This window comes from Cinclus cinclus, chromosome 18, assembly GCF_963662255.1.
Source record: "Cinclus cinclus chromosome 18, bCinCin1.1, whole genome shotgun sequence".
In the NCBI taxonomy this organism is placed as follows: Eukaryota; Metazoa; Chordata; class Aves; order Passeriformes; family Cinclidae; genus Cinclus; species Cinclus cinclus.
The window spans coordinates 7,514,761-7,523,349 of record NC_085063.1 but is presented as its reverse complement, the minus strand read 5'-3'; positions in this window follow the sequence as shown (position 1 = coordinate 7,523,349).

Sequence of the window (8,589 nt, the reverse complement as noted above, 5' to 3'; positions counted from 1 at the left end):
CAAAGTGCATGTGAAAGAAGAGAGGCAAGGACATATACATACACGTGAGGAAGCAGGATTGTGCTGGAACACGTGAGTGTGAGCGTGCAGGAGAGGGCACAGACACTCACACAGGCAGCTGCAGACATTTGCAGCCCCGAGTCCTCCTGCCCCACCCCAGGCTGGCAGCCCGGCACTGCTTCAGCAAGGGATCTCCCTGAGAATGCCCAGGGCACCTGCAGGACCCCTCTGACCCAACCCTGTCCATTCAGCACAGCAGCCACACTGACAGTGAAAGATCCTCACAACCAAAGAAACTGATAGACGCTGGCTCTGAGCACCCCCCACTCTCCCTAAAGCAGTTCTGTGTTTGAAAGAGGGAGAACAGGCAGGACACATGTACAGACACAGCACTTTCCTGTATGGTTTCCCCCAGCTGTGTCACCCTCACACAGGCTGACCCTTTGCATCCTGCTCTGTCACTGCACTGCAGACCCTTGCCTGCACTCCCTTTGTCCTCCGGGCTGCTTCACTTCTCCCTTCACACTCCTTTCTAGCTCCTTTGATGACAGTCACTTCAGAACCCATTCACACAGCCCCAAGTCCCCAGTTACAGCCCAATCCATCCAGTCACTTGCAGAAGTGCTGAAATCCCAAATTGCACGTGCATCCCCTGTGTGCTGCCACACTGATCTACAAGTCCCCACTGCTCCAGATGTCAACCAGGACTGCAGCACAGACAAAACTTGTTCCTTTGTGTCCTCTTCTCCAAACGACCACCTATCTCAGGCTGCTGGGCTGGCAGCAACCTCAGGCAGAGTCTGGGCATCCAAAGCCAAGCAGTGTCCAGCCAAGAAGACATTCTAGCCCTCCTGGGCCTCTGAATTGTACATGCCTTGCCTCTCACCTCTCCCATCACACAGCACCATGGCGTGACACCAAAACTCACACCTTGAACAGAGTCATTGTGACTCCAAACCAGAAAAACAAGACACAGCTACCCTGAGCAGGGCTGATTACAAACCTCTGAGAGGTTCAGGACCAAGCCAGACACAAGCACTGCATCTGGGCAGTCCTTGGGCCCCCATGGTGGAGGACACCAAGAACATTCACTCATGAAACAGCTTTCCATGTCTTGGTACACAGAGGCACAGACAGACCTCACACGCAAAAACACGTAAAACATAAAAAGTTACCAAAGACTCCAGGCATTGTCTAGAAGATTACAAAGAAAAGAAAATGGCTATTTCTATATATACTTGTGAAGCACTAGATAGCACAGTGATGGACTAGATATAAAAAAAGGTAGAGATGAGTCTCAGTCACAGCCTTTGATCACTCACAAGGGAAATGCATGTGCTACCTTCTGGAAACCAGGACCAGACATCGTGTCCTACCTCTGCCTAAGCCCAGCTCAGCTGCAGTTTAAAGAAAAGGCCTTCCAGCCTGGAGCTTCACGGTCCCTCCCTCTCGCTTCTATTTCACAGCAGCTTTTCACAACCCTGACAGCGTTTACTATAAGCAATACAAGCTCAGCTGCAGGATTTTCTCCTTCTGGGTCAGCCTGAGGATTGGGAAATGCCTCCCTAGAACCACCAAACTTGACTGGAGCCTGTGGCCAGGAACTGAAGGGAGATGCTGAGCAGCAGCCCTGAGCAGTCACAGGTCAGACCCTGTCCTGCTGGCTCCAGCACTCTGAAGGACTGAGGATAATTTACACCAGCTGAGTGAGCAGCTCACCACTGACACACAGTCCTGCTTACCAAGGCTTGCTTTCCAGCACTCCATTGTTTCTCCATCTTCTCGAACACACACCATGCCTGGCAGCACCCCAGGCAGTGCCATGCCTCTGTCCTGGTCAGCCTGAGTGTGCCTTGGCCATCAGAACCACAGGACAGAGGCCCCATCATCTCCCTCAGTATGAACACTAAAAGGTGTTTAACTGTCCTGGACTGGGTATGGCTGGCAGGGAGTTAATTAGCCTTGCTTGCTGCTGAGTTTTATGTTTGTGACTGAAACAAAACTGGTTACACACTGATATTTTAGCTACTGCCAAATGGTGTTTGCAGTGTCAAAGCCTTCTCTACTTCTCACCATGTTCCCCAGCAAACAGACTGGGGGTGCACAAGAGTTTGGGAGTGGATTACCCAGATCAACCCCACAGCTACCCTGCCCCATCTAACATCATGCTCAGTAACAAAAACAGAGCAGAGGGATCTTGGGGGGGATTTGCCACCCTTAGCTCAGGAACTCCTGGACATCAGTCTGCACACAGAAGGCAGTGAGTGTTTGCCTTTGCATTCCTTGTTTTCTTTCTCTCTTCTTCCACTTTCACTTATTAAACCATTTTTATCTCAACTCACACATTTTCTCGCTTTTACTCTTCCTTTGCTTTTCCCATGACCCATTTGGGAATTAGGGAGTGAGCAATTGGCTGTGTGAGGCTTAGCTGCCTACTAAGGCTATCCCACAACAAGTCCAAAACACTTGGCAGCACCAGTGCAGGCCATGTTCACAGCCAGAGCAGAGGAAATCAGACTGAACCCTTCCAAATGCATTAACCAGAGAGCAGCAGCCGTGGCAGAATGAGAAGCTGCCATTCTCCTTGCACAATGGTTTGAGCCTCTCAGTCCTGTGACGTGAGCCCACATCTCCACTTGTGGAGCAGCCAAGCACCACCCCACTTCCCATCTAATCCACTAAAATACATTAGCACTCGAGGTGCAAAACCAATTAAAGCCTCAACTGATGGTTCCAGCAACCTTCCCAGCCAGACACAAGTTCTCCCATTGCACAAAAATGTAAACAGCTTTTTCAGAGAAAAATCCATCCTCACCTGTGGTGGCTACTCCAGCTGGGGAGGGTTCAGTGCCTGCATTCACTCCATATGTCCATCACTTTGTGGTACCAAGGACAGGAGCAGCATCATCTGTGAGCCCAACAGTCAGTTCTCTAGGCAGCACTACACAGCTCCAGCTCAAAAGCTCTTGTTTTCCTTCACTAATCCATTGCCAACTCCTGGGCAAGGCAAGCCAAGGCCATGCCTTCATCTCTAGGGTCAGCCCAGCCACAGCCCCTGGCCGCTCATGCCATGGGGACTCACAGTGACAGTCCCAGTCCCTTGCACACCTGGGGCTTGTCCCCTGCCCACACAGCCAGCTGGCCAAGATGCTGGCATCAGCCTCTGCCATACGTGCCACCGAGGCTGCTCCTGTCTTGCACGGCCACAAGAAGCTGGGCCAGATTAAATTCAGCCAAGGGTTCACCTGAGAGATGAACCTGGGCAACAAAGCAGAAAAGAGGGATTTGGGCAAGACACAGCCACTTCTCGGCCTGAGCGAGACGAGCAGAGCCATTGCCCAACGGAGGGTGTCGGTTCTCAGCTCACCTCTCAGAGCACCTTTCCGATTAATTGGTTAATTGGCGCGGCGGGCTGTGCATGGCAAAGGAGGAAGGATGGCTCCCTCTGCCGGCACCGGCCCCGGCACCGGCCCGAGCAGGAGCCCCCTGCCCTCCTCCATCCCCTCGGACCCCGGCCCGGGCACGACTGACAGCACCACAACACCCCAGCGCTGCCACGGGGAGAATTCCCATCTCCTGCGGCACAGCCGAGGATGCCCAGTGAGGAGGTGCCCTGCCTCGGGACACTATTACTGCAGAAGGAATTATTTTGGAAAAAATACCGTGCCACTGGAAACAGCCCGGGAGGGCTGTAGCAAACGGGTGTTCAGCTGACTTTTAAAAGTTTAAGCAGGGATGTAATTTCTTAAGGACTCTGCTGATGCTCAGCTATTCCTACCTGCCATCAAAAGGTTTAGCTGTATTTCATAAGTGGGAAGGCAGCCAAGCTCAGAAAGCTGATGAAGTCCAGCTCTCAAGGCAACCCCCTCCCTCACCTGTCCGTCCTCGACCTTCCAGACTCCAGTGGCAGAGGAAACAATTCCCTCTCCCACACAGGCACAAGGCTGTCAGCAACAGCCACATGCCTACTCGGGGCCATAACAATAGCAAAGAATGCACATTTTCACACAGCTAGAAACACTAAATAGTGAAAATACAGAAAGATCCTTGGGTTACTGGAGTTTGGTAATGGTTTTGGGGTGGAGGGGGGCGACAAAGCAATGTCCTGTCCCAGGTTAACAAGATGATTTGCTCACTGTTAGCATGTGCACAACTCAAACTGATTCTCTCCAGAGAGGGTGATGAGGACAGGAGGAGGTGCTCAGAGCTTAGAAGCCACTTTTAATGACAAGGATTATTGGAGAAACAGCATTTTGGGGATTTGGGATTCTGGGAAGAAGCTGCAGTAGGAGCAGAGGGAGATAATCCCAGTGTGACAGACAGAGACGCAAGGAAGCAGGACTGGAGAAGGGAGTGCAGTATCCCCAGGCACACACAGAAGTTACTATCTGGAACAAGGGAACTTCCATTCCAGAGCAGGAGGCTGCCAGAACAAGGGTCTGGCCCACAGCTTCCAGCTCTCTTCCCTCCTGGGATGGCCAGACCAGTATGGTTTCCCTGGATCGGCCAAACCTTTATCTGTCCTTGCTGACTCTGGCCAACAGTGGGGCCTCAGAGCCAGAGGCTCCATCTGCCTCACAGGCTCCCATCAGGACCATCAGGCTCCCGGCCAGCCTGTGACCTGTGAGCAAACAGCCAGCCAGGGGCATCCAGGCTCTGCCCGGGAAGGCAGCACTGCCAGAGGGGCAAGGCAGTGAGTAAAAGCAGGACAGCAGAACAGGGCACAGCAGGCAGAGAGGAGGCAAGTACAGATTTCCCAGACAAGAGCAGGAGGGCAGGACTGGGAACACAGAAGTGCTGTCCTTCCTGCAATGAGTATTGCAACCTTGCCTTGTGTCTACTGAGCAATCCTGAGATAGGGTACCCAGCAGAAAGGAGACACTTTCTGAAAAGCACCTTGATTTTCAGCTTGTGGGTGTAGCAGCAATGAATGATTCAGTCAAATCTGGCCCCTGGGCTGGAGCAGATAGACCAGCTCTGGGCTGGAGCACAGATGGACCAGCTTTGGGCTGGCTGCCTCTCCTATGCCCAAGGGCACAACTACACCTGCTTTCAAGAAGAGAAATGCAGGGGCCTCGGCTTAGCAGGGTCTATCCCCCACGTTTTACCCAAAGATGTCTCCTAGGATGTCTGGGGAGAGCCACCCCAGCCGACACTGGTGCACCTTCACCACCAACACCAAGGCTGGGTCAGCACAGTGTGGAAGCAGCTGAGACAGCACTTGAAAACCCCTTTGAAGAAAAAAGGCATGCCCAGCCACTGAGGCACAGGCACCTCCAGACAACCCACATGCTGTGAACAGTCTCTCCTTGTGCTCTCTCCCAGCAGAGTCCTGTACCCCCGTTTGCTGTACGTGCACCAGGAAACATCAGGAGAGAGCTCTGAGGCTGCCGTGGGCTCCACACCTGGCTGCCAGCTACCACTTGCTCAGGCCCACAGGCCCTCAAAAGAAGGTGCTGTAATGCTGTCAAAGAGCTGAGACATCCATTTGCAGGAATTCCAACCACACTGCAAGAGGATCTGAGGAACAGCATCACCAAGAAGACTCACAGCTAGACCTAGACCCTCTGCAGGCATCCCAGTCAGCCCTGTGGGATGACAAAAGTCAGACACTGCAGGAGAATGATCCACTTTTGCTACCCAGACATTGCCTTGCAGAACCAATACAAAAATGCCATCCAACAACCATTCCCCAACAGGATAAATGAGAACTCCCTTCTTCCTGCCACAGCACAAAGGACAGTAAAAGGAAAGAAAAATGCAAGAGATACAGAGCCAGGCTAAAGTAAAGTCTGGACTAGTCTCTGAAAGCAGAGTTGTTGCAAAGAATAAAATTGAAAATTACTGTAATGTGCTGTATTCCTTTTATGGACTTTGCAAATAATAGAATGTGATGACTAAATGAAAAAAAGAAAAAAAGCCTGTGTGAACTGAGAGGATGGGTCTCTGCAGTCGCTGCCAGCAGGAGCAGAGATCCCCAAGCCTGAGCCCTCCACAGCTCTCCAGAGCAGAAACTAACCCACAAACTGGACACAAGTGCAGAGACAGATGTCCACAGAGCTGAGCAGGCAGTGGACACCCAGCTCATGTTGGGCGAACAGCTGAGTCCAAGTCTAACCCCATACCCCAAATCTGCAGCAATTTGCTGCCCAAATCCAGCCACAAAGACTTGGCTTTTCTGCTGGGGTAGAGTGGGAACTTCCCAAGTAATACAGCTCACAGGGACATGCAGGCTGGAGCAGCCAAGCCAAAGGACAGAGCTGGGTGTCCTCACCTGCAGTCCAGGGCAGCCACACAGACCCCTAGAACAAGGTGACACAGGGGACCCTGCTCACCACAAAGAGCACATGGGTGCTGAGGACATGGGCAAGGCATTCCCAGAGCAACAAACAGGCTGAGGCTAAGCTGGTGCCATCCCTCCCCGTTGGGCACCCCTTCCACAAAGGAACACCGTGGGATAAACTGGTGGTAGAGACAAAACATCCTGAGAACAGTGAAGAGCTGTACACTGTGTCCACCTACAACCTCGGGCAAGGAATCTGGTTGGGATTCACACCCACCTCATCTTTAAATGTAATTTTTCAAGAAAGCAGATCACTCAAAATGGCCTGTGCCTCGGGATATGCATGGACTTATCTGCAGAGAAGTGTCATTGCTTGTGAACCCAAACACAGTTGCATAACCACATGGTTAAAAGATAACAACACAAATTCATACATGGCTGTATCCTTATGCATGAATACTCTTTAGCAATATGATGTCAGAAGAACTCAAGTGTCACCCACACCGTTTCTTTATCAAACTGTTTTCCTTTACTTTTAAAATGTGTGTTTTTAAAATACAAAAACTAATTATTTGAAAAAATATGTAATTTTACTTTAAAGGAATAACAGCCGATTAAATCCCACCTGAAGTCCAGTTTTGTTTCAAAGCTTTCATGATCAATCTAATCCTTTTAATGAAACAAAGTCTGTGGGTTGAAAAAGGGGCTTCAAATAAACAAACATTCCCTTTGCAACATTTGCAGCCAAATTTTACTGCTATGGGATAGTGACTATGAGCACAAAAGTAAAATCTGCTACAAGAAAAGCCTTTCTAGCTCAATATTATTTTTAATGTGCAGAAAAAAATCCTAAAAGCTGACCAGACAATATAAACAACAAGCAGTACATTGTGACCCTTTTCTCATAATCCTTACACACAAGGAAGAACTATGAATTTTTCAAACATGACATCGCATTTAAATCATGAAAATATCTTATTTTTTGGTATGGAGCTAGGAAGAATAGGATTTAAACTGTTATTTTTAACCCAAAGACAACCTTGTCTTTCTTGTTTTTTTTTAATTTCTGTTTTTTGGTTTTTTTTTTTTCTGGAGGCCTGCTAGCTTCTTTTGAAAAAGAGTTTTAAAACCGACCTTGTTCCAGTAGCCACTTCTCTGTCGTAGGTATGAAATCGCCATATCATATTATAAAGTGTCAATGCACCAAAAAGCAAAGGGCTTTTTTTTTTTTCAGGAACAAAATTGGCTTTTTACCTATGAAACAGCACATACCTTTTCTTTCATAAGCCCACCAATTTCAGTGCTGTATTATTCAGTAACCAGCACTTCATACAGAGACCAAACCTCACTTGATCTGACCCTCACCTCACTGGAGCAGAGACGTACGTGAGACAAAAGTCAGCACAGAATCTGGGCCAGCTTATTCAGATTTCAGTGGGCTCTACCCTGTGCTACTCTCGGGGTACTGTCAACATTACAGGGAAATCATCAATGAGCAACAGAACCACCTTTTGGCCTTGAACACAAACAAACACAGCACCAGCACAGAGAAACTGTTTCAGACTCAAAGCCAGAGAAACAATTTATTTTCAGCATTTGCAAGCCGGTGTACCAGGACAATGATCTCCAACCCTGATAATTGTTTGCTGCAAATACTCCTTACCCACTGCTCCTGAAAGAAGTGGAGAGCATTCATCAGCCTCATGGGGAAAACCTGGCAAAGCCCAGGTTCTGAGCTGGGCATGCAATCTGTGAGTACAGAGACTGCAGGCTTTAGCCATGCTCTGTGCATTGGGTACTCTGAAGAGACAGAAAGAGGTCCCAAGGAAACGATCACAAGCTGAGATTTCCTCAGTGCTATGCAAGACTATATTGCAACACACAGCACTTGACCAACCTAGGAGCAAGGGATAGAGAGGCACATTTATTTCCTCAGGCCGTGCAGGCAAGCTCTGGAGAACCAGAGCTCTGGTGGAGCCACCCATCCTACACAGCCCTCTCAGGTCCAAAGGCCTTCCTGAGGTGCACTGCCCTGTCTTATGAAGTTATGTCTGAACTCCTAAGCCTGCCCCTCCTTGCCTCTGTCTACACCATCACCTCCATAACTGGTCTCGTTCATGCATAAAACGAGGCTAGATGAGAAGACAGGGCAGATTTCACCAGACCTGTGCAGGATGTTAAAACTGTCAGAAATCAAATAAAAACGAAGAAGGATCAACCGCATCCCTGCATTCCCAGACCCACGGCCAGTGCCCGCAGGAGCCCAGGTGCCACAGGCTGGGCTCCCCGGCTGCCCGGTGAGAGGC